This window comes from Emydura macquarii, unplaced genomic scaffold (assembly GCF_026122565.2).
Source record: "Emydura macquarii macquarii isolate MOO-44397 ecotype Brisbane River unplaced genomic scaffold, CSIRO-AGI_Emac_v2 contig_1253, whole genome shotgun sequence".
Classification (NCBI taxonomy): domain Eukaryota; kingdom Metazoa; phylum Chordata; order Testudines; family Chelidae; genus Emydura; species Emydura macquarii.
In genome coordinates this window covers 2497875-2522171 of record NW_027131390.1, presented here as the reverse complement: position 1 = coordinate 2522171, position 24297 = coordinate 2497875, and positions in this window count along the sequence as shown.

Below are 24297 nucleotides of genomic sequence, written 5' to 3'. Positions count from 1 at the left end.
TTTGTAGGATTAATATAGATTCTGCTTTTAAAATGTGCTTCCAGGGACAGACCAAAGTCAATAATTCCATTTTTATTTTCATAATGATTCTCCAGTTATTAAAAGTTATAGCGGTTAATGATTACTCAGAACAATAGATAATTTAATAGATCTAATGGAGACTTGATTTTAAAATGTTTGCTTTGAATGACAAATGTTCATCCTTACCATATAAACATTGTTAAATAAAGAATAGATGGATTGTTACATTTAACATAACTCTAATCTCCTTTATATAATCTAAAATACATTAGTATAATTCAAAAAATGTATGTGTCATATACAAGGAAAAAATGAATACCCCTGTGGATTTCTGTTTCCGTGTATCAGTGTTCAGTCTATATTCCAGCTAAAGTAGGAGCCACTATACAAGGTGAAGTCAAATGTCTAATGCTTGACTGTAACTATAGGAGAGAATATGTTTGTTCTTGCCATCTTGTAATGGCCACGTACTGTACCAAGGTAGCACATAAAATTGTGGATTAACAAGCAGTTTATCAGTTTGAGTTGGAGTTCAGAGAACAGCTGAAGCTCTTGTATTGCAGCATTTGTGTTTCTTTGTAACTGTGGCTGCACCAATTCTGCCATGACCACCCCTCGCCCCCCACCCATTTGGTGCTAACAGTCAACCCACAACCTGACCTTATTAGGGTATGCCTATGCGATCGGCTGTGCCTTCGGCTCCCACGTCATATATGGGAAACGAAACTTAACTGACCATTATATGGGAAACGAAACTTAGCATCGACTAGGAAACGAAACCTATTGCACGTATCCCCCGGCCAATCTGGTGCTGGCACGAAGCCCATAAAAGGGGTCTTATCCAAGCCCCTGGTTGACAGCCTTTCCGAACTACCAGCCTGATCACCTGGTCCGGACTCTCCCGCTCCCGTGTCGTGTCTGTTTAAAAGCATTCTGTGTCTTGCAGTTAACTGTCAGTTCAAATTCAGTTTATATTGTATAGTAATTGTCTGTTTCCTATTCTATTGTATTAGTCTAGAAATAGTTAAAAATCTATATTATTCCCGTTGTTTTATAATATAATTCATTTAGTCATTAATCGACTCATTATTGACTCTCGGGGATCATTAACCTGACGGAACAGTAACGACCAAGAAGGAAACGGCTGGGCAAAACTTTTGTCGCAATCCTTGAAACTCCGATTGCCTAGACTCAGGCAGCTTCAGGAGATGGGCTGATATGTCCTTGATGGGGGAGGGCTTGGTGAGACTTGGGGCTTTTTCACACCCAAGTGGAAAGAGGGAGACAGCCACCTCAGACGTCATCCCTCTACTTTACAAGCAGCAGTCCTCGTTTTGCCTCTTACTCTTCCACTGCCTGGGAATGCAGGTTGATCCTGCAGTCTGACCCCATGGCCAACACACTGAGATGATTTTGTGGCAGTCTGGTGGGGAAGGGTATAGCGTCACAGTCAGAGGAGTCTCGTGGAAAATGACAGGCCCCTTGGGGGGGGGGAGGGGTGTACAGACCGCGCACGAGACCAGAAGGGGTTACGGAGCAGCTCTGGGCTCAGAAGCTCTGCCCTGCTGTGGCTGTGACACATGCTGGACTTGGAGAAGGAGCCTGAAAAGGGAGGAGCCCAGCTCAGAGAGCCGGAGGGCAGAAGAGAGGGGACAGATTTCTCCTTTTCCGCTTCCAGAGAGCCACGTTGCCATAGGGCGCCTGGGGATGTGGAGCAGTGGATCGATGGCTGAAGGACCCTGGCATGATAATAGGGCTGGTGCTGCTCTTTATTTCTGGTAGCTTAGTTTTCTTTCCTCTCTTGCGGGGGGAACCGGGATGTGGGGCTTGACACTAGGGCAGACCCCTGCCAACAATGAGAGTCCCTGGAGCAGCAGGCTGGAGGGCTGGCTCGCAAGATGAAGAGGATCGCAAGTGGACCTGTAAGGCAAGCCAACAAGGCCATGGAGAGAGAATGCCCCAATGCTGCACCCGCCACAGGAGGGCAAATTGGCTGGTAAGGCAATATTTGCCTTTTCAAAAATCTCCCAACTTCTGGGGAAGAGGAATCCTTCAAACAAGGAAAAATACCCTACGTTTTCCTCTGTTAGGTAGCATTCCTGTTCCGTAAAACAGGGATGGTTATACCCTACCCGCATAGCAAGTGTGTTTTTTCTGATCCCCTTGTTATGGATTCGGTTCAGAGCCATGTAGCTTTTGCACAGAATCATCAAGACCAAGAAAAGAGCTGTTTTCAGCTGCCAGACTAGAATGATAAACAAGGCTCATCAGATGCTTTTCTGGGTCATGGGTTAATAGGATCATAAATCTAGAAGTAATTTCTCAGAAAGCCACAGTCTTCAGTTTAATATGTCAGCTTTGTGTTGAATCTACTGCTTGTCTGACAAACAGGTTTAGGTAATTTGTGAACCGTGCAGAAATGGTAGGTCATGCATAATAGCATTTATTAAACTTGCTTATATCTTGTTTGCATTCTTACTAAAGCATATGAATGAGTTATTCTCATGTACGGCTCCGTTCTGACTGATTGACATTGCTTAAATAGCACTGCCCAGAACTATGCTGGATAATGGCTTCCAATAGATTTATGCACTATATCTCTGCCTCAGTCTTTTTTGTCATAAATTTGAGGATCCTACGACCATGCAATCATAAACAATAATAGCCCTTGGAAAGTAAGGGAGTGATTCCAACACTGGCATTTACTCAGTGTTATACACACGTAAGTGTCATCCTCTCTGCCTGTGACATAAAAACTGACACTGACTGATTGATTTTATCACAGCCACTAGACTCTGTCATAATTGGATGTGTAAACTAAATAATTTTTGTGAAAAGGAATACTCCTGGCTGAACAGGCAGTAGCAGTACGCTTTCCTTGACTGAGTATTATTAAAATCTTTCATATCCATTTCTGACACCTCTGTACTGAAAACCAGTTTTCCTGGGTTTTTGTTCCTTTACTTTGATCTTACTTTACAATATTAGCTACATTAAAAAGAGAAGCAAACATTATTTAACATCTTGCTCTACAATTTATTGTTACATATAGAAAAGCCAAAAGTGTTTGTTAAATGCAAATAATATGGCTGATCAAATGACTTGTTGCTAATAAGCATTCATGAACATTGGCATTTTTTGGTTTTCATTGTAATGCAGGCCCCTGGGTGTCAGCTGGCAAAGGGTAATCACTATTACCAGCAGTGCTTATCAGGCCTGACAAAGCTGCTACACCTAACACACCACTTTCATGGGATTTATCCATAAATAGTGTCTTGTGAGGTATCAAATGAAAGCTGGTGTCATGCTGGTCATACATACCGTTGTAAAATGCACATACTGATGGTGTGTAAAATTTGTGTATATGCAGAAAACACATCCTGAGAGTCTGTATCAAGGTCTGAGGCACCGGTACAGAAGGTATGTTTATTTGCCCATCTCAATTTCTGATGTAAATTAAGCATTGTAAAGCCAACACAATGGAAGCCTCATTTACATATGAAAGTCAACAGGAAAAGCAGGTTGATGTGAGACAAACAAGAGTGTGGAAAGACATCTTGGAGCCAGCCCTCCAGGAGGGGAACCAGAGGGGTCATCCTGTCTTTGGGGACAAAGCGATGAGTTGGGGAATATAAGGAGAAGCCAAAAGGCGTTGTAGAAACGGTCACTGGGGAAGTAAAAAACATGGTGATTCTTGTATTCATGAAAATCGGGTCCTGGCCATTGGAGCTAGTGACTCTGGGAGGTTGCTTTGGGTGAGACGCTCCTTTGGACAAAGATTGTGCTTGTTAACATTACATTTAGACTATACGAAGCACGTTATACTGTCTTGTTTTATTTGTAACCTGTTATTCCTATTGTCCTTGCTCACTCTCCAAGCTTAACCCTCATGAATACACTTAACGTTTGTTTTGTTTGATAAACACTCAGTGCTGGAGCGCCCGATTGCATTTGATCCAGTCAAGCTGTGTGTTCACTCTTCCTTCGGGGACAGCCTACCTGGTAATTACTGTGTATCCAGTGACAGGGGCTGGTATGACTGGGGGACTGGGATACACCCCGTGTCAACCTGCACGGCAGAGTGGGGGATGCCACAGCTCTGAGGACTGGAGGACTGGCAGTGTCAGGGAGCTGGCGTCCAACTATCCTCTAGCTGGAGGTGGGGTGGCAGGGGGGGTTTCACGGTGATTCACAGCCCTGGGCACCCCAAGTCAGTGTTACCTGCACGCACATCCCAGGCATGATTTCTGCAGACGTGCTGATCGATGTCAGAGGAATACCTTGTGAACCGATCTCAGCACATGGATTATTTGTAAATTGTTCAATTCGGCTGTTCTCAGTTCAGTATTTGTGACGTGTAATGATGACAACATGATGAGGTTGTTTCTACTCCCTGACTGGCTTTATGAATCTTTGAGACAGGAGAATAAGTCATGTGTGTGGGTTAACAAAGGCTGAATAACACGCGCTCTGTTGTGAGTTTTCAGGTGGATAATAATTTCCGCAAACATTTGTTATACCAGACAGGGTCAATCTCCCATCATGCACTGTGTTCACCTGACTCCCACATCACATCACATCCGTTCAGCCAGATAGACGCCCATGTACATCATGGGAGATGGAGCTCGGCCTGTAGAGGAGAATGGGGCTCTGGGGCCCCCAAACGTCATCTCCCCTGAGGCACTGAGGTGAACTTAATGCCTCACTGACCTGAAATAAAACAGTTTGCTGTGGTTGACAAAGTGAAATGTTTCTGTTCAGAATAACCCAACCCAAAACAAAATTCGTTGGTTTCAATTTTCTTGATTGAAATTTTTCAGGGACGGCTAATTTCCCTTTGGAAAACTTTGGCTTTTGCAGACTCTGCTTGTTGGAAGGAATATTCGCAACGTCCACAGCTAGTGACAAGGGAGAGTGAAGCAGCAAAACGATTAGCAGGTACTAGAGAGATTCAGTGCCAACGTGTGGTGTCTGGGATATTGCTAGACTAACTTAGCCTGTAACCACCTTTGAAGGAGCGTGCGAACACGCTTATGGTCTGTTAGCTCCTATTCCCTTTTCGTTCTTGGTTTAATGTCATGCGCTAAAAATACCAAACCAGCATGATGGATTCCTTTGGGAACGTATCCCTGGCCTTCTTTTCTTATTTAAAATAAGGTGTGGGGGGGAAGGGGGAGTTGTGGGCACTTCAACTTTTAACTAACCATTATGGTTTGTGCAGGGAGGACATTCCTTCACCCCACATTTCTTATTAGCAGCCTGAGGAGCCTGCTTTGTAGATACGCATGTCTTCCACCCACAGCCTGTCCTCTTTATGCTCTACGCTCACGTGAACTAAGGGGCTGGGTTCTCAAGCACCTGGGAAATATTGCCACCTCATTAGAAGACTGTGCCTAGTGTAACCATACTGGGGTCAATGCATAGCTTCTGACCACACTTTCCCTGGAGAGTCACCGCACAGCGACTAGTGGGTCAAGGACAGCAGGTAAGCTTGCTTATAGTGTGTGACTCCAGCCATGTATTTGGACACACGTGTGTTGATATAAAACATGACTTCACTATGTACATAGAAAATGTCTCCATGAGGCTGACGAGGGTAGCAGAGCAATCTGGTATAAATGAACTCATGTGCACGAACAAATGGAGGCTCTCAGAGCTGTGTGGGCTCTGTTTTCTTCTCTCTATTCCCTGTTTTCCTACTACTACAAATGGAAAGGTGTAAAAGAAAAAAAGGGGGAAAAAAGCCACTTGCCGTTTTCTCCAGAAAGCTGAGTTCATCTCTCAGCCTGCCAAGAAGACAAGCACTGCGGAGGTGAGAAAAATTTTATTTATTTATTATTAAGATTTTTTTTCCTCCTCCCTTGGAGATGTGTTCCTCCATCGTCATGGTAACCTGTTAATCCTAGTCACGTGGCTGTTTTAGCCAGAGTTGCTTGTGTTTATGTATTACAACAACAAAATCATCAGTACCTTAATTTTAAGGGACTCTTATTTTAGTCCTTATACATGTTGCGAAGGGAGCTCTCTCCTGTGCCAGTGTCCCCTCAAATGTGCTTCTCCGTCCCACTCTGTATCCAACTCTACGGCCTTAATGCAGGAACAGGGGTACTGCAGGAGAAAGACCCAGGCCTATTCCACCTCGGCTCTATTCTTGCTCTTTCCATACATTCTTTTTTCCATTTATTTGCTACTTAGTGGATTTCTCTTAATCTGAAACTCTCACTTTCAATCCCGTGCTGTGATGTACGGCACAACCTTTACTACGTCTAACTCGGCATCATCGCCATCCTGCGAAGCCTTCAAAGTCTCCCAGTTCGGTTACCCATAAACCTCAATTCCTTTCTCCTTTGGCCATGTAAAGGCCCCAAATCTGCTTGCCTTTTTCACCCCTGATGTCCCACTGATGTCAATGGAATTGCTTGAGTAAGGCGAGTAGGATTTGATCCCAGATCTAGACATGTTTAGCCCTCCTTTCCTTTATCTTCCAAGGCATGTTTTGTTGAAGTCATAGTGTGATGGCTATTTCCTGTGTGGATAACTTTCTGTTTCCATTATTACCTTCACACAGGTTTTTGCATATACTGTAGGACACCTTGATTCTTCCATCTCTCCCTTGCTACCTGACAATTCCGCTGAGTGATGTGCTTTTGCACCCACTTGACTGATGCATTTTTCCTCTTCCTCCTCCTATGCCACCATCCAGCCCCTACGTCCACCCTGACAACACTCTCCTGCTCTTGTGTCACTGTCGTCATTCTCATTCTCCATCATCAAGCTTCTCTGTGCTTTGCTCAGTTGAAAGCCAGGGTACATGCTATACCCTAAGAAATGAGGTGCATGACTTTAACTGAGGATTTGAGCTGGGCTTAGGCTCAGTCAGAGGCTGGGGATAATTCCCCCCCCCCCTTTTAATCTTCTTGTCATGAAGAGGAAGAGAGAGAATGAATGTGACAGATATTAGTTGTGTTGCTTAATGTACTACTGGAAGGATCTCCAAGACTGGAATAATAAGGGTGGTATTAGAACCTGTATAGAATAGCACAGAATGTCCTCCTCTTTGGCATGGATCATAGTAACTCCCACTGAGTTTCAATAAACCAGGCTTCATTCAGTATGGAAAAACAGAGAACCAAAGTAAACGGAAATAATTCGCCAAGCGTAGGCAAGCTGGATGGGCACCCTCCCCACCCTCTCCACTTGCTGGTTGGCAGACAGCAGGTAATGCTTACGCAGAAAATCTGACTTCCTGGAGTCAGCCATTTCCCTGCTCGTCTACTACCTTCCGGCTCAGATATTAGCTTGTCATCATCCCTGTTAAGGTCTCCGTTTGCTAATGCCAGTCAGCCCCTTTCGTTCGTATTAGGTGCTTCCTAGTCTATCTCCATTAACCTTTGAGTAAAACAACAACCTCTTTCCAAATTGGTTGGTGACCATATTCACTTCCCATCCCCCGCCCCTCCGATGTTTGTACCCTAATTCATGACCTCCTTGTCGATCTCCTCCTTGACCCTGCTCTGGTATTTGCAGTAATGATTATTTATTAGCACAGCTCAGCTAGGCTCTTATGCTGTAATCAAAAGCCCATCACATAGTTAACAAATGTCTTCTGTGCAGACACGCCATCGACTTTAGCCAGGCTGGGTGTGTGCTGAAAAAAACAAGCACAAAAGCCGGCCAGTATCTCAAATGCATAAATATGGAGGAATCACGTCTCCCCAGCAAATAGGAGTCTTTGCTGGCAGTGACTCAGCCCCCGTCCTCTCAGCATCGTTCTTTCTGAATGTGAGTGTTTTATCTGAGAACCTTTCACCTGTGCAGTTCTCTGATCCCACTGAATAATGTTGGTATCATGATTGAATAGCTGCTGAACACAGCCACTCTTGGCCAAATCCTGCAATTATGTTTCATACCGTGCTCTCGCTCAGTGAAGATGTATTAAACCCACGACGGACATTCCCTAGCATTCCTGCGTAATCTGTACTGTCAATGTCTTATTAGTTCTGTAATACGATGTGTCTGCTATTTCAGAAGAATAGTGATAGAAACCTGTACATTCTAAACGTCTCAGGAAAGTAAATGTAAGTGCAGCTATTTTCAAGATTCCCCCAGATGCTTAAATGGCAAAGCAAAAGATCTGCAGAACACGCCATTCTTTAAACTGGGAAAATTGTAGTAAAATAGCTTCTCATAACCCGAGAACCCATACATACTTAATCAGCTGTCAGTCCCAAAGACTTTTTCCCCTACAGCTGTGCCATTTATCAAGCTAATGAGCTCTTAATAAGTAATGGATCACTGTGGATGGCAAATCTTCCAGTATCTGACTTGGGCACAACAGATTCCAGACTGGAAGTAACCAACTTGGACCAAATTAACACCACGACTAACATATTCTTAGTCAATCCTTTTCAGAATCTGGTCTTCTGTATCTTTCTTAAGTGGCTTAACATTAATATATACTGTGCGTGTGCGTGTGCGCGCGCACACCTTGTGTATGTAGTATATGCTAGGCATTGCATTGTTTCATTTTATGATTAACTAACCAAAATAGTTGTTTATTAGATTACATGTAAATGAACTGCTAAAATTATTATATTGCAATTTAATATTTTTCTTCTACTAAGAAACGAAAATGTGGGGGGTGGAGAGAATATTGGGGAGAAAACTTTCCACCTACATTCATTAGAATTAAAAAAAATCTGCTCTGACCTGAGAGTGTTACTGGACCTTTTTGAATTCACTTTCGGTGAGTATTTGCATCTTTGGGCTCTGCTGCCCCAAACACTCATACAATCGAATGGCAACCTAAATATTTACCAAAAGTGACTTCAGAATTGTGTGTGTGCTTGTAAAATGGAGTTGTTTAGGTACACAAGACAGTCAGAGAACAGAAATACACCACAGCACAAAATAAAAACATTTGCAGTTCACTCTGTGTGGATCTTCTGACTACCAAGAAATATTTGACAAAATTCGTTGTTAGAAACTGTAGAACTTTTGCAAATAGACAACTTACACACAATAAAAACAGAGGAATCTGCCAAATAATTTCTTGTTGGTGCAAATTATTTTTCTCATCTCCTAAAAATACCACAGCCGCTAACCTGCAGAGACTTTACCTTGAACAGTAGCATTATGATCATTTTGTCATTCGTATTTTTACATTAATGGAAATTATTCAGTTAGCAGCTGGCTGGAAGAATGTGCCTCCTGCAGACGCAGAGTGGAGTCTGGATTTTTAACAGTTTGGGCAAGATTTTGCGTTAAGATGCAGTTCGATTCGGGGTGTTGCATTGCTATTACTCATTGATTGAGAACTTCATTATTTTCTTTATTTACATGTCGTGGGAAGACGCAGCTCGTGCCCTGAACAATTTACAAACTAACTTGCAACTGATCTTCATGTGTCTCTGGGAGTTCCTGAGTGGTGCAGCCTTACCTGCCTTAAAGAGGATGCGATGTGCACTGCCCCTTGCTAGCAGCTTGCTAGACTGTCAAAGGGCTCATGACCCTCGAAGCGACACAAAGGCTACAGCTGTTACCAGCTCCTGTTTGGGGTGAGGGTTTTGGAGCAAGCCAGGTTCCCCGGGAAGCACACGTGTAGCAGGTGGCCAATATTTGGTCCTTTATTAGTTGCACAGTCTTGTGTACAGAAGAGATCTCACTTTGTCACAAAAACTGATTTCTGCTGTTCCTTTTTATTTATTTTTTTTACTGTCACTTTATTCCTTGCCAAAACTGCACTGCTTCTCCCCAGCTCAGTACTTCAGCCATGAGATACTAGGCCTGCCTTTGGGGCTGTTTATTGCCTCAGATGTTTTTCCTTTATTGCACACTTCAGAGGCAATTAAAGAAAAATGAAGGATATAATACACAACTGTGGCGCACAGCTGTAGAAATCTGGTTGATAAAGAAAACTGAGAGCCCTCTAATTTAGTCCCATGTGGCATTCTGATTTTAAAAAAAAAAGAAAAAGCACTAAAGAAAAATCAATGTGACCCATGTTAATTGGATTAAAAACCGGCTAACTAATAGATTGCAAAAAGTGTCTGAAAATGGGAAATCATTATCCAATAGTGGTGCTTCCAGTGTATAGGGGTGTCCAGAGGGATCTGTTCTTGATCCAGTGTGGGTTAATATCTTTACTGATGACATGGAAGAAAATATAAAATCACTACTGGTAAAATTTGCAGATAACCACAGACCTGATGGAGTCGTGACTAGCGATGGGGTTAGGTCATTTATTCGGGTTCACCGGCAGGATGGGCTTATTTGAACAAACTGTGGTTTTTCATACAGCCAGGTGCCAGGTCATACATCTGGACGTAGGTCTCACTCACAGCGTGGGAAACTCTTTCCTACAACTCAGCGACTCTTGAAAGGGTCCAACCATCTGAGCCCATGGAATGCTGCAGCTAAGGGGCTGACTGCAAGCCTTGACTCTATTAGCAGGGGCATATCAGGTAGGAGCCGGGTGGTGTATAACCTGTACACGGCATTAGCAAAGCCATTCTGGAAATACGGTGTTCAGGGGCTGCCTGGGGCTATAATGAGCATGACCGTTATCTCTCCCAGAATGCTACCAGTACTATAATGGGACCATCAGCTCGTATGGGCAGCTCTGCCATATCACTTTCTTTAAAGGGTCAACATGTCCATGTATTATTTTTTGTATCAAGCACACGTAGGTAGCATTGAGCTCCTTCAGGGACACATCTCTCTGAATTGGTGCCTAGAAGGACCAATGGAGACTGAATTTACCTTGTAACTCTAACAGCTCATTGATGTCCTGGAGCTGCAGTTTTGACCCAATCCAAATCATGGTCAATGCATTCGGTAGATAGAAGGAAAGATAAAATCCTCCAAGCTTATTCTGATCTGTTCCTGGAATAGGGAGGTGCGTGCAAATGTTCAAGAATTGTCTGTGGTACAATCTATGTAGCAGCCCACCAGGAAAAAACATATTCCGCTTTCAAGCACATTATGGACATTCCAGTGTGGTATTGCTGTAGGAGAACCGGTGATTGCAACCCTCAGTTTTTAATGGTCTATAACTTTGTTTCTGTTTAGGAAATATTTATGTGTACTTTGCCTTGTGTCTCTGATCCATTACTTGTGTGTCAGAAAGACCACGGCATGGGAGAAGTTGTCCATTGCTATTTCTGTTCTCCTTTGCTCCACACAGTCCCTCAAGCTTGCCTATAGGTCATAGTCCTTTTTCTAAAACTAAAGGAAAATATCCTGTAGTGATTTTCAGCTGCATCTGTCTTCCGTAGGTCGCAGCAAAATCTCTCCTTGACTTTTTTGTGTTCTGTGAAGTCAGCTAGAGTCAGGGTATTTTCTTTTTAAATCTATATTTTGCTGTGAGGACCAGAGGGATAGGCCCATGTATGAGAGCCTGTAGGCCAATGATGTGATTGATAATATATCAGAATATATTTGTAGAACACAAGTATGCTGTTCACTTCATAAGATGCCCCAGGGAATAGGAAGCCAGTCTCTCTCGCTGATGCTTTGTGCTGGTTGATGGAGAAATTACAAGGAATGTAAGTGAATACCAAGGAATGATAAAACTGCAACATGCACTTCCAGCTATGATTGCACCTCTGCTAACTGGCAAGAATATAAATCAGTTTCAGATGCATCCACACCAAAAAGGAGTTACTCTGCAATTATGCCTTTGGACTAAGAGCTAAATGTAGCCCACACGATAGGCTGCTCAGTCACTGTCTGACCTTTGTTTCCAGACCATTTTGCTCTAGTGTGTATGGAGTGGGTGGGGGGGATAGAGAAGGGAAGGCAAGAAAGCAGGACTGGGCCTGGAGTAAGCCATGGGCACTAGAGAGCTGGGTTTAGAGCTCCATTTCCTGGAATCATGTGAATGGGGGCAGGGTGGGGGAAGGGCTGAGACGCTAACATAAAGTAGGTTTCTAGTAGAGTTGACTGGAAACATTTTTTTTTTCTGCTGAAGATTTTGACTTTCCCATGGGGGTGAGGGGAGGGGAATTTTGGCTGAAAACGGAGAATTTTGATACAGAAATATGGCTTCATTGCCTTATGACAGTTGTAGTTTAGGTGCCTTACGCCTCCATTCTCCACTATGGGATAGTTTACATCCCCCATGATGCACCACAGTCTCTCCTCTTGCATCATAAGAGCCCCTGGCCATGGTGCATCATGGGAGATGTAGTTCCACTGTGGAAGCTGGCAGAGAGAGGAGGAGGAGGAGGGCAGGAAGCACCTGACCTACAACTGCCATGAAAGCACCGCTGCAGTATTTCTGAATTGCATTTCTGCGGTGGGGTGGGGGGGGGGGGGGGGGGGGGTGTTGATCAAAACTGAAAAGTTTTTAACTGTTAACCAAAACATTTGGGAGTGTTCAGATTGGACCCTCACCTCTCTGTTTCTATCTACAGTCGGCCCGATGTGCCCACCCTGAATGGTGTTGGGACCACGTGGGCCAGGTCCCAACACCCAGAGCTAGACACCAGGACCAGCCCCCTGGGACGGGAGCTGCCACTGCAGGGTGGCCTTGCTCTCCCCCTTCTCCCCCCCCCCCCCCAGCACTTCTTCCGTGAAAGCTATTAAAAGTTGGTGTGACACAATTGTGGTCCTTATTCTGAAGCAAGGATCTGTTCAGGTTTATTTACTAAAATGCTGAGGGAGCCGTGGAAGAGTTTGTTAATGTTCTCAGACCATCCTGCATAAGGAGAGTGTTGAAGTGAGCAGCCCCTTCCACTTAATCTGAGTGCCTTTGACCGAACACACACACACACACACACACACACTTCATAAAGCGCTAGGCTACCCTTAAAGCCCTGGCAACCCCTGAGGGTACACGTTTCGCTACACAACTTCTGTGTGAACCTGGCTGCCACCTCCAGTTGGAGATGAAGCAAACCCATACCACAGACATGTTGTGTAGTGAAACGTGTACCCTCAGGGGCTGTCAGGGCTTTAAAGGCAGTGATGGTCTGAGAACATTAACAAACTCTTCCACGGCTCCCCCTGCAATCAGGGGTAAAACTTCAATGGGCGCAAGGTAGGGTTAGAGTTAAAATCCACCCCAGCGTCAGCCCGGAGCTGGTTTGACTCAACTGTCTAGAGCAGTGAGTTGCCTAGCTGTGGCCTGTAGGTGCTACAGCAATATAAATGTCTGTGGAGAATTGCGGGATATGACTGCCTCAAGCTGTGACGCTTGCTTTGGACCATGTTGAAATATCGGCTGGCGGCTGGCATCGGTTCAGACTTTCCCGGCCTGTCTCAGACCTCCATTTCGGTCTTTAAGGGTGGACGACAGCCCGCGGAAGGGCTGGGATGAGATCTGAGCGCAGGAGGGTGCCTTATCAACCCAGAGCTAGGAAGAGCGATTAGACGGAGAGGCACGCGACACCCACTGAGTGGATCCCCTCGCAACGGGCCAGTGTGTAACAATACGTTCCTTTTCATCCCCTGATTAAATGCTTTGCTGAATCAGGGCCCACGCTAGGTGCACAGACATAATGATAGCTGTCCTTGCCTGTAGATCTCGTGTATCAGCATCAACATTCTGCCTCTCTGGAAAGGAGGCTAATGATTTCCGTGTTGTTTTAAGACTGACCAATCCAGGGCCTCCGCTTTTTGTTTTTTCCATTAATCAGAACCACAGCCATCCTCCTCTTCTCCCTTCTAGAAACAGGAATGTTTTCTTCTTCTCCTTTACCTAGTGTAGTTCTTGAAGCCACCTACGTTCCATGTAATTATCCCTAAATTATGCATTTTAAAATGTTGTGCATTCATTTTGACAAACTTAAATCTTTTCCCATGGCACGAAGTGCCCCTACACTTTTCTGTCGCAGATCATTTCTTATTCTCTTTGGCACTGCCCTTATAAAAGTTTCTGCTAGGTGATATTCACTATAAAAGAACCTATTTATCATGCGTAGGATAGCATGAAACAGAAATATACATAAATCTTCTGCTCTTATGAATAACAGCAGCCTAAGTATTTATCTCCAACTCTCTGCTCCTTGCAGGCAGTCCGTTGACGGACGGACGGACGGACGGACACACACACACACACACACAAAAGCAAGATTGAAGCCTTGACTGTAAATAATATTGCCACTTGTAAAAAGCAGTTGCTTGGTTTTCAGTTTAAACTACCACCTTCCTCTTTCTCCACCGAATGCAGCCTGGCTGTTCTTAAGAGCATAAGTGCAAGCCAACTGCAATACTATCAAAATGCTAGAGGTCGTGAATCTTCTGGCACCTTTACTTAGCGACAAATCAAGTCGCTCTTCTGTTACTAAACAGCATGCTGTCCGTTCAGTGGAAGAGTAATCAAACCCACAGCACGGCAGAGCTGATACCAGAGTCTTCCGCTCAATTGCAACTGGTAGCAAGCTTGATGGAAAGACCATTCTTTTGTGATTCCTAATCAGACAATGCACTCACCCACTAACGAATATATATTTAAAAAGATACACCATCTGCATGCAGTTCTGATAGCCCCTTATGCATCATATATGCATCAAATACTGTCTATTTAGATGCTACTGTCTGTATCCCATATGGGATCCAATACAAGAAATAATTATGGCGGGCTGTAATGCTTTCTAGAGGGTGCACTTTCATTTATTTCCAGGGGAATTGGTATATGCATAAAGAAGGGTAGCTGTGTTAGTCTGCTTTCAGCACAACAACAAGAGTTCTGTGGCACCTTAAAGACTAACACATTTATTTAGGCATAAGCTTTCATAGGCAGAAACCGACTTCGTCAGATGCAGGAAGATGCATGTTCATGCATCTGATGAAGTGAGTTTCTCCCCACGAAAGCTTATGCCCAAATAAATGTGTTAGTCTTTAAGGTGCCACAGAACTCCCATTGTTTTTATGTGCGTAAAGTTACATGCATGTTTGCAGGATCTTAAACTATCAAAGTTAATAGTGCAATAGCCATATTCTTATCTGTTTTTGCAGCACCAAACACTATCGAGCAGGGGGTGGGACTAGATGACCACCTGAGGTTCCTCCCAACCTTAATCTTCTATGATTTTCCATAAATTATAAAAAATAAAACTAGTCAAATTGTTTTGAGCAAAACATTGTCCTTTGAAAAATGGGTTTTTTTAAAAAGCCAACAGTTGACAGAAAGTAGTGGACATTAGTGAAAGGTTTCATCAAAGTTATATTGAAATGATTATCTGAATTATTCATTTATCAAGAACCCAGTTTTTTGGTAAATGACATTTTTTACAACCATCTGGTTAAAAATAGATTTAAAAAACACCACAAATGGTGAAAAATGAAAGGCTCCATTTCTGAACACTATGAAAACTTCCATTTTTTTCCAGAAATTCTCTTTGATCAATTTTTGACCGGTTCTAAATAAAAATAATTTCTTTGCTTATTTAAAATACACCACACAGAATACATTAATGTAAATCAAACTGAGATTGCACAAGGAGCTCTGTTCCCAACTATGCTGTCAATAGGAGTAGGATGCTTCCCCCTAGACACAAAGATCATTGTTAAAGGGTGGTAATGAATTCAACACAGTGAGCAGAGAGTCACATGTTCCCTCTCTTCTTCTGACTAATTTGTTGATTACAAGGCTTCTAATACACCAGAGTCCTCTTTCTACAGGCAGGACTTTGGCTTGAGTGAAGAAGCAGCTTGAGTATGACTAGAAAGTGTTTCTTCACAAAGAAATTATCATATCCAATCTCATCATGTTGTAAAACTCTCCAATTTACATACTGATCAGAGTGCGTTGGTCCCCTCCGGAGAGGCCCAAAGAATCCTTTGCTAAAACGCTTTACCTCAGATAATTAAGTGCCTTTTGGGTCTCAGAAAACTGTAATTTCTGCTGTGATTGAAAAGTTCAGTTTTATTCTCAAGTAAAATAGGATCTCATTGGAGCTCCTTAATCATGCCACTGACCCATTACAGTTTTTATGCAAGTGCATCCACCAGGTGCTATAGGCTGTGAAATGCTCTTGGGATCTAGAAGAGAGGTTTTCTGGAACCCAGGGGAGCACACAATGTGTTCTGGGGGAGGGAGGGCAGTGAGAAGCTTTAGGGGGAAAAACCTGCACACATTTTACCCACAGCGATGAATAACTAGCAGAGTGGATTCCTCCAAGCATATCAGGTCCTCTGATGGTGCTGTGCGGTTTGACAGATTTCTATTCGGCTTGCATAGCGTTATACAGCGTCGCTGCCGTCTGTATGTTAAGCCATTTGTGTGGTGTGCACATTTAATTGGTAGCAGCGACCAAAATCACAGTTTTGCTTTTGCTCTTGTTACAATGGATCAGTGGCTCTGTGTGAGCCAAGGCCGGACTGTTTTTAGTGGGGGGTGAGAGTTGCAGGTTGATGCAGGTGGTGGTGGGGCAGCGTAAACTACTAGGGACATAAAGCAGGGGGGCGCGATCAAAGAAGTTCGGAAACCCCCCTTCTAGAAGATGGCCCTCATGCTAGCAGCAGGATCTCTCCTGCACGAATTGCTTTGCTGAGATCACCGACCAGTCCCACGTCGCTGCCAGAGTCTCCGAACGGGTCGTCATGATCAGGACAGAGGTGCCATCTCTTTCGTTTCTAGTGTGCACGTGTGAGTATCTCAGCAGCACACTGCACGTGGCTGTAGACACATGCTTACCACTGTTGGCTGGGGGAGCTGCCCCAGGGTGGTCCCCTGGGAATCCTTTCCAGCCTCGCTCACTCACCCCGACAGCTCTAGGGGTCCATCACCGCCCCTGTGTTTGTTGTAGTCTTCTAGCCGGACACAGCCGCCAGTGTTGTTTACACTCCAAAGCCAGCTTCCCCCCTTGCCTCTGGGGAAGGGCACAGTACTCCGAGCACAGCTGGTCCTGCCTACCTGCACCTTTCTTCAGCTCCCCGCACCACGGGCCTGGCTGCTCTGACCCCCAGCTGCTGGAATTGCCCCCCACCCCCACCATTAACCCTCAGCTGCAGCTGTTCAATTAAGTAGCACCCTGGGTCAACTCCCTCTCTTCCGCTTAGGTCCCAGTTCATATAGCCTGGTGGGGACGTGAGTGCCAGGGTAGCTCCGGATTCAGCACACCCTGCTACACAAGCCCTGAGCAGTGAGCATCTCCATGTTTCCTTGGGCCAGCTGGAGTGAGCTGGCTCAACCCAGGGAAAGCGAAAGGCAGGCACTGGATCTCCGTTAAAGAGGATTCTTTCAGCCGGGGCCAAGTCATTGAGGAGTGTTTAACCATGTGTTAAATGGGCCTGAAATTCTACGCTTCCGTCATGCAGGACCGATGTTGCTAAATAAAGATTCCAAGAGGAGATAAAGATCAAAGAGGGCTGAAGTATGGGGAATATCCTTTTCATGCTTGTGTCTTTATTTGATGGAGTATTTTACTGTCGTGCTGAGTCTTTCCAGAGGTCGTTTTCCAGGGACTTCTCTTCTTAATTACGGCAGCTGCTTACTCCAGCTGGGGGCTGTTCACTGGGGTCCCAGGGAAGTGAAGGCTGCTGGGGTGCCTTTTTCACTCTGTTAAGCCACTGTCGGAGCTTGGCACAAGCTCTCCGGGCTAGTCTGAGCTGTGCCCCCAGGAGCTGTGCCAGAGAATACGCCATCGCAATACTCTTTAAAAGAGTTTGGTGAAGCACCCCGCCTGGCTCCAGGAAGTGCCTCCCTGGGAGAACTCTGCTGCAGGGACAAAAGGAAGCGGTAAACTCTGAGGCTTTGAGGTCACTGATGTTCTGAGTGCCCTGCATGTGGAAACCATAGCACGGGTAATCTGTCTGGAGAGCCACGGGGAAGCTTTGTAGCTCTTACGCATCTGCACACAACCTCAGGCTGGGATTTCCCCTCTGACAGCAGAGCTTCATCTAGCAAGACACTTATCACTGCCAGGGATAAATCATCTGCACACAAGTGACTTCAGCACAGTGCAGAGCATCGGGTGAACGCCAGCAGAGGCAGAGAACTCACCACCGCTTCCCTGTACTGGTGGCAGAATTTTAACATGGTAGCCCTTGACACCTGCCACCCCGCACAGCACGGAGGGGGGGTCGGGGAGCGCTGGCCCAGTCAGTCACGCTCCGTGTCAGTCTCTGAGACGGTTCAGGGGGTGACAGCCTGCTGGCCAAGGCTCCTTTTCAGAGAGACGTAAAGGGCAAACTGCTTTTGGCCCTTCTATTCCAGCTCCCTGCGCCGACGGCTGGGCTGTCCAAGGGGAAAAGTTACATTCCCTAGTCATTGCCTGAGTTCAGGCCATTTAAACTCCGCGTCATGAATGTGGGGAGGGTTAGTGAACACAACACTTCTTCATCACTTGTCAGGAAACAGCCGCCCCAGTACTGCACTCCTCCTTTCTTGGTCTTGCTATCTGTTCTTTCATTAGCACTTTATACCCTCTGCCGCTTCATCAGGATGATGGCCTGGTCACTAGATGCCAATAATACCTGAATGTTGCATGAATAATTATGAAGTTGCACAGCAGATGCCTGAGCTGGCATGTTGCCATGTAGAAGTAGCTTCACTTGAAGGAGTTTGCAAAAACAAGTAGCCATGGTCAAATACTACAGCCAAGGAAGGCTGAGTTGCACAAGGAGGTGGGCACTGGCAGTTGTCTGGCAGGCACAGCTATGGATAAGAGTCGTGGAAGAGCTTAGAGATCTGTACATAAAGACACTGCTATCTCTTCCCTCCCATCCCCCTCCTCCATGCACTATTCTTCATTTCCAGAATGGTTTTCCATTGTCTCCTGCACATGAAAATGTTCTTATTTAAGACAGCGGTGATAGGCCCCAGCTGAGACTGGGGTTCTCATTGTGCTAGGCTCTGTACAAATAAATAGTAAGAAAAAGCTCTTGCTCCAGAGAGCTGACAGTTCAAACAGACGAGACAGGAAAAGGGTTGTTATCCCAGTTTAACTCAGGAACGTAGACAGCAAGAGATGGGACGATGTGCCCAAAGTCACCCCAGGAGTCAGTGGAGGTGACAGGAATTGAACCGAGATCTCCTGTGGTGCTATGCCTTCACCATAAGACCATCCTGCCTTAACATCAGTGCATGAATTATTGCGAATGAAGCAATGCACTGCCTGTGCAGTTAAAGCCGATGGATGCTAGAAAGACTCTAAAAACAGAACCACAAATCTGAACGCGTCAGTTCTCAGAAGGATTTGAACTCAAATCTGCCCCTAGGGTCTTGGTTCAGGTCAACTCCCAAACTGGACCCACTTCTTATCTGGCCCCCTGGTTGGTGCTGCAGAAGTATCCTAGGCACAGCAGTTACTGGAATGTGTATGTTCTGTGGAATCACACAAATAGATGGTGGGTCGGATCCGGCTGGCATTCCTGAAAATTAGGGTGAGCATATGTTAACTACACGATAAACCATGGGCCGGGTAATTGCAAAACCAAAGGATGATGCTGCTTTCATGGACAGAGGCGTTTCAAAACTGAAATGAAGTATTTCAATTCTGCTCTTCTGCTATTACACTTGCTGCAAAATCTAATTCTAAATAACCAATCTCTCCTTGAACAGATACATCAATACGTATACAAATATTTCCAAAGCAGAAAGCTCCAGTTTTTTTATAAGAAGCAGGACAAGACTTCATACAGAGACATGAAACTTCCATTTTTGACATTACTGTTTAAGAAACTACACTGAAACCTATTAAAGAAACCTTTAATAGACTGGTTTACCTTAAAGAGACAAGGGTGTATTTTTGCAGACCCTTCATATGGTAGAGTCCAAGAACTGAAGCTCTTCTTTACGTTTCTCCCAATACATCATAGAATATGTTTTGAGGGAATTTGAAGACACTGATATTCAGTCCTTTTTGCCTGTTGCTCATGCAAACCTTTGGAGAAGACACATACTTCTCCTTTGGCAATATGCGCTAATCTGGGTCTGAACATCCCCTGTCCCTTCTAGTAAACTCTTAGCTGGTTCTGCATTTAGTAGTTGCAGGCTCATGTGTCACTGTATAAATGTTACAGTTACTGTTTTTTCTCTGAATTTCCTTCAAGGCCAAAGCCGTAGATGAAAAGTGCACATAACCGAACTTTAAAGATCTGTGAACCTGTTGTGTCATGTTGATGTTCTCTTGTTCTGTAGCTGAGTTACTTGACAAGGACACTGAACGCATTTGTAATATGGTTGTAATATTTTGTATACATTGAAATCTTGGTACTTCAGTGGGCATGGCCATACTTTCATCCCTAATTATAGAAGTGCTTGGCTACTGTTTGAGCTTCGTTCAATGCCAAACCAGAATTCACTTTATGGTGGTGATTCACTTTAGGATGTAGACCCTCGACTGTAGGGATCAAAAGGATGATATTTTCACAAGTTTCAGTTGGCAAACAAATATCAAGCTCCTTTTCTTTAAACTCAGTTAAATCTGGTAATCACACACATTGTTCTCCTAAGAGGATTCTCACTCATTGAGAATGGACTTCACTATAGTCATCATCTTCATAAAAAAAAAAGAGAGACCGGTAGAAAACTGGTATATTTGTTTTACTCTTGATGGGAATCCAGTTTCTCAGTAAATGGAGATGTTCTGCATGCTTCATCTCCCTTGCATATTGAAACACCATCTCATCAAGAGCTGTAAACTCAATGACCGCTCTAAAAGAGCTAGTTATTGTTCATTGCTGTAACCAGCAAGTAGCAAAGATAACTTGAAAAGAATCTGAATGAATTCAGATCAGTGGGGAAAGCAACAGGAACGTTTATTCATGAAGCTTGCAGGATCAGCACAGATATACCTCCAATATGACATTTACTTTTCCTACATTCGTTCTCCCACCAGTTCTAATTATCAGGATATTTTCGATGGACAGCTAAGTTTTCTTTTATTCATAATCCTCTCCTTCCATCATACTCACTCTACGTAGATTGCAAGTGCTTTGGGCCAGGGACCGTCTTTTTGTTCCGTGTTTGTACGGAGTCTAGTGCAAATGGGGTCCTGGTCCAAGACCAAGGCTCCAGGGTGCTGCTGCAATACAAATAATAATAGATATTAACACAGTGATGCCACCTTCCGCACAAGCTCCCTCAGTTCATCCAAGGCCCTCACCCCTCCCTACCCTGCCTGCTGTGCTACAACTGAACTTACTTGATATGTATAAAAAATCCCTGTTGATTATTGCCCTTCCTTAACTTCTGTCTACTTCTCTGTCTGTCTGTCTGTCCTTTGGCTGTGAGCTCCTTAGGTCACAGAACCCCATCCTTTCTGGAAAGTGTTTAGCGCATCGCGGGTGCTACGAGGAACAGCTGTTTGACTCGCCAGTTACCTTCATGAGGATAGACCGCCATGAATCTCTCGTGCTCTGGTTTGACCCCACTGAATGGGTCAGGTAGAAATAACTGGCTGGCTCGGAAGGATGAAATATCGCTACCCTAGAGATGGAAAGACCCAGTGACTGCAAGGAAGAAAAGGAAAATGTGGCAGTGGATTGGACTCGGGCAAATGGTAATGAAACGGGGGAGCCTTTTGCAGCTACGTCACTGGTTTGAATTTCACACAGGTCAGTGGTGACCATCGGCTAGCTAACTAGTATCTGTGCAGAAAGAGGCGGCTGCGTCACACTTCGCAGCATGGGGTACTCATAATGGGAAGCTCAGAGGAACGGGCTTCGATTTCTAGACATGCAGCCAGATCCTGATCTCCATCACACTAGTGTAGTTCTGCAGTAATTCCGCCGAAGGCAGATTTGGGAGTGTCACATCGGATCGACAGGAGTACAGCTGAGAATGCGACCTGAGTCGCATGTGAGCGTGTAGGTGGGGTGGGGGTGGGGGGTAGGTAGAGATGTACAGCTGTTTATGTTGCATTTTTGCTGTGCATAAAGAGAGGGCCCCCCCTGCCTTTGGGGACCTCAGTCTGGCATTCTTCTCAAGCACTGAATTCACCACACTAAACTCACAGGGTAGTACAGAGGCCTGGTGATCAAATGGGTTTTGAAGTACACTGTCAGAGCTGTGACTGCTTTTCAGACTTGTTCAGGCCTGCAGTATTGGATCATTAGCAGAGGGGACATTGATAGTGAAACTAATGTGCGCATTTGCATAATTTCTCGATCTGCCTTTATTACTTTTCACTCCGTTATTTCTTGGCTCAGGCACAGGACGTGATTACCCTGCACAGGTTGCATCTACAGCCTGCCTTTCTCTCAGATGCAGATTACTGACTCTGAACAAAGTCTGTGACATGGACTCCAAAGGAACAGAAGGTGCCATACAGAGGATAACTGTAGACTTCCATCTGGTCTCTAGTCAGATAACTGAGCAAACACTTCCTATCCTCCTCAGCTCTGAATTCAGCTTCAGTGACGCTCTGGCTTTGCTGGAACCAATTTGGTCTTTTGTCTGTTAAAGTTTGTAAAGATTCCACTAGCAGAAATCTGGGACAATCGCCTGGAACAAGGACACGCACACACACACACACTTCAAGCTGGGAAGTCCCGACGCAGAAGCTTCTGGCAATAAATCTAACAGCAAAGTTGAGTTGGATGCAGGCGAGACCGAGAAAAGGAGGCGGAGGAGATTCTGTGGTGGTTTTGTCCCCCATGTTTCCGTATTATGCTCTGGTTGGAGCTCTTTCAAGGATAATCCCCATTAGTGACTGTAGCCTGTCTTCGCTGACAGAGGAGGTGTGCTGTATGTGTTTTCCCATGGGGTAGCCCATTCACATGAGCTGTCCTGCTCTAGAACATAGTGGAGACAAAGCTCCTGAATTTTACCACAAGACCAACCCCAGGCAGCTGGGCAGGGTGGATGCTGACCCTGCCTGGCTACCTAGGGGTTAACTCTGCAAGTGTCTTGTCTCCACTGGGGACTTTACTCCAAGATAACTACTGTGCATTTGTGACCTTGCTGGAATGACCCTTAAGCACCGTACGTCGGAGAAGACAAGGCTCACGAGGTCTCAGACCCGGTTCTGCTCGGTTGTGTGAGGTTTCACACTATTGCAACTCCACTGATTTCCGCAGCCTTACTCCCGACTCTCAGTGGTGTGAGTGACATTTGAATCGCACCACTGCCTTCTAGGGCCTGTCGTCTCTGTGACGCTGACTCGGATGCAGATCAGTGTGACGGATCACGTGCAGAGAGGGAGGCTGGTCCAGTGGTAACAGCCCTTGGCTAGAACCTAGGGAGACCCAGTCCCTGCTCCGCCACTGACTTCCTGTGTGTCCTTAGGCCAGTCACTTGGCTGTCCTGGTCCCTGTTTTAGGGACTACTGACGTCCACAAAACTCCCGCCTAATCCTGTAGACCCCTAAACTCACTCAGCGCCTAAGTTGTTTGCAGTAGAAGTGCCCTTGGGGCCTATGTTTCTGCCTCTGGGCACGTGCTGCTGCCTCCCTCTGCGCATCTGTCTCCTGCCGCGGACTATAGGACCTGATCTGGAAGGTTTGTTCAGAGGCCCCCTACCGGGTCGGGTCCCATTCAAACCCGGCCGGGGGGGCCCACCTGATAATTCTCTGCCCTGTGGGTAGAGCAGGGCTGACCCAGGTTCAGCTCCCCCCTCTGTCTGAGGGGGAAAAGAGGATGTGGACAGGGGGTCTCCTACCTCTCAGGAGAGTGCTCTAACCACCCAGCTCTGGGCTAAGGTTGGGGGTACCAGCTGTGGGGTAAGGTTCCTTCTGGCTCTCCTGTTGAAGTTATTTCGCTTTGGGTGATGATTGATTGGGTGTTGGGCAAGAGACTGTGACTAAGAATGACTCTGCAATCTGGGGGTTAGGGCACCCCACCTCCTGCCGGGGAGAGACCCAGGGTCCTGCCCCCCCAGGACTTTTTCTTTGTTTTATTCAGGAAAGACTGAGCCCCTTCACCCCCAAATCAGAGTGTGTCCCCCAGCTCAGTGATGACAGCACTCACCTGGGAGGTGGAAGGATTTGACCAGGGGTCTTTCTCCCTACAGGTGGAGGGGAAATTGACCCCAGGTCTCTCACATCCCAGGTGCAAGCACTAACCCCTGGGCTAACGGGGGGGCATCTTCCTCTCTTCCCCCTGCTGGGCAGAGCGAGGCAGAGTCCAACTCATTCTTGCAAGAAACACCTTAGGCGCCTCGGCTGTCTGTCTGCAGCAGAGGGTTTCCTGGCTGTGGCGCTAGCGGAGATGGGAGGACTGGGACTTACCAGACGTAGCTCTCCGCACCATCTCCCCTGGCTTGCTTAGGCATCTCCCTGCCTAGCGTACTGGCTTTGTGGCTTGCATATGAAGGAGCGTGTCCCTCCCCATGCAGTGTGTAGGGAGCCCATCTGCCCCGGCTGGGCTCTGTGATTTGCAGTGGTC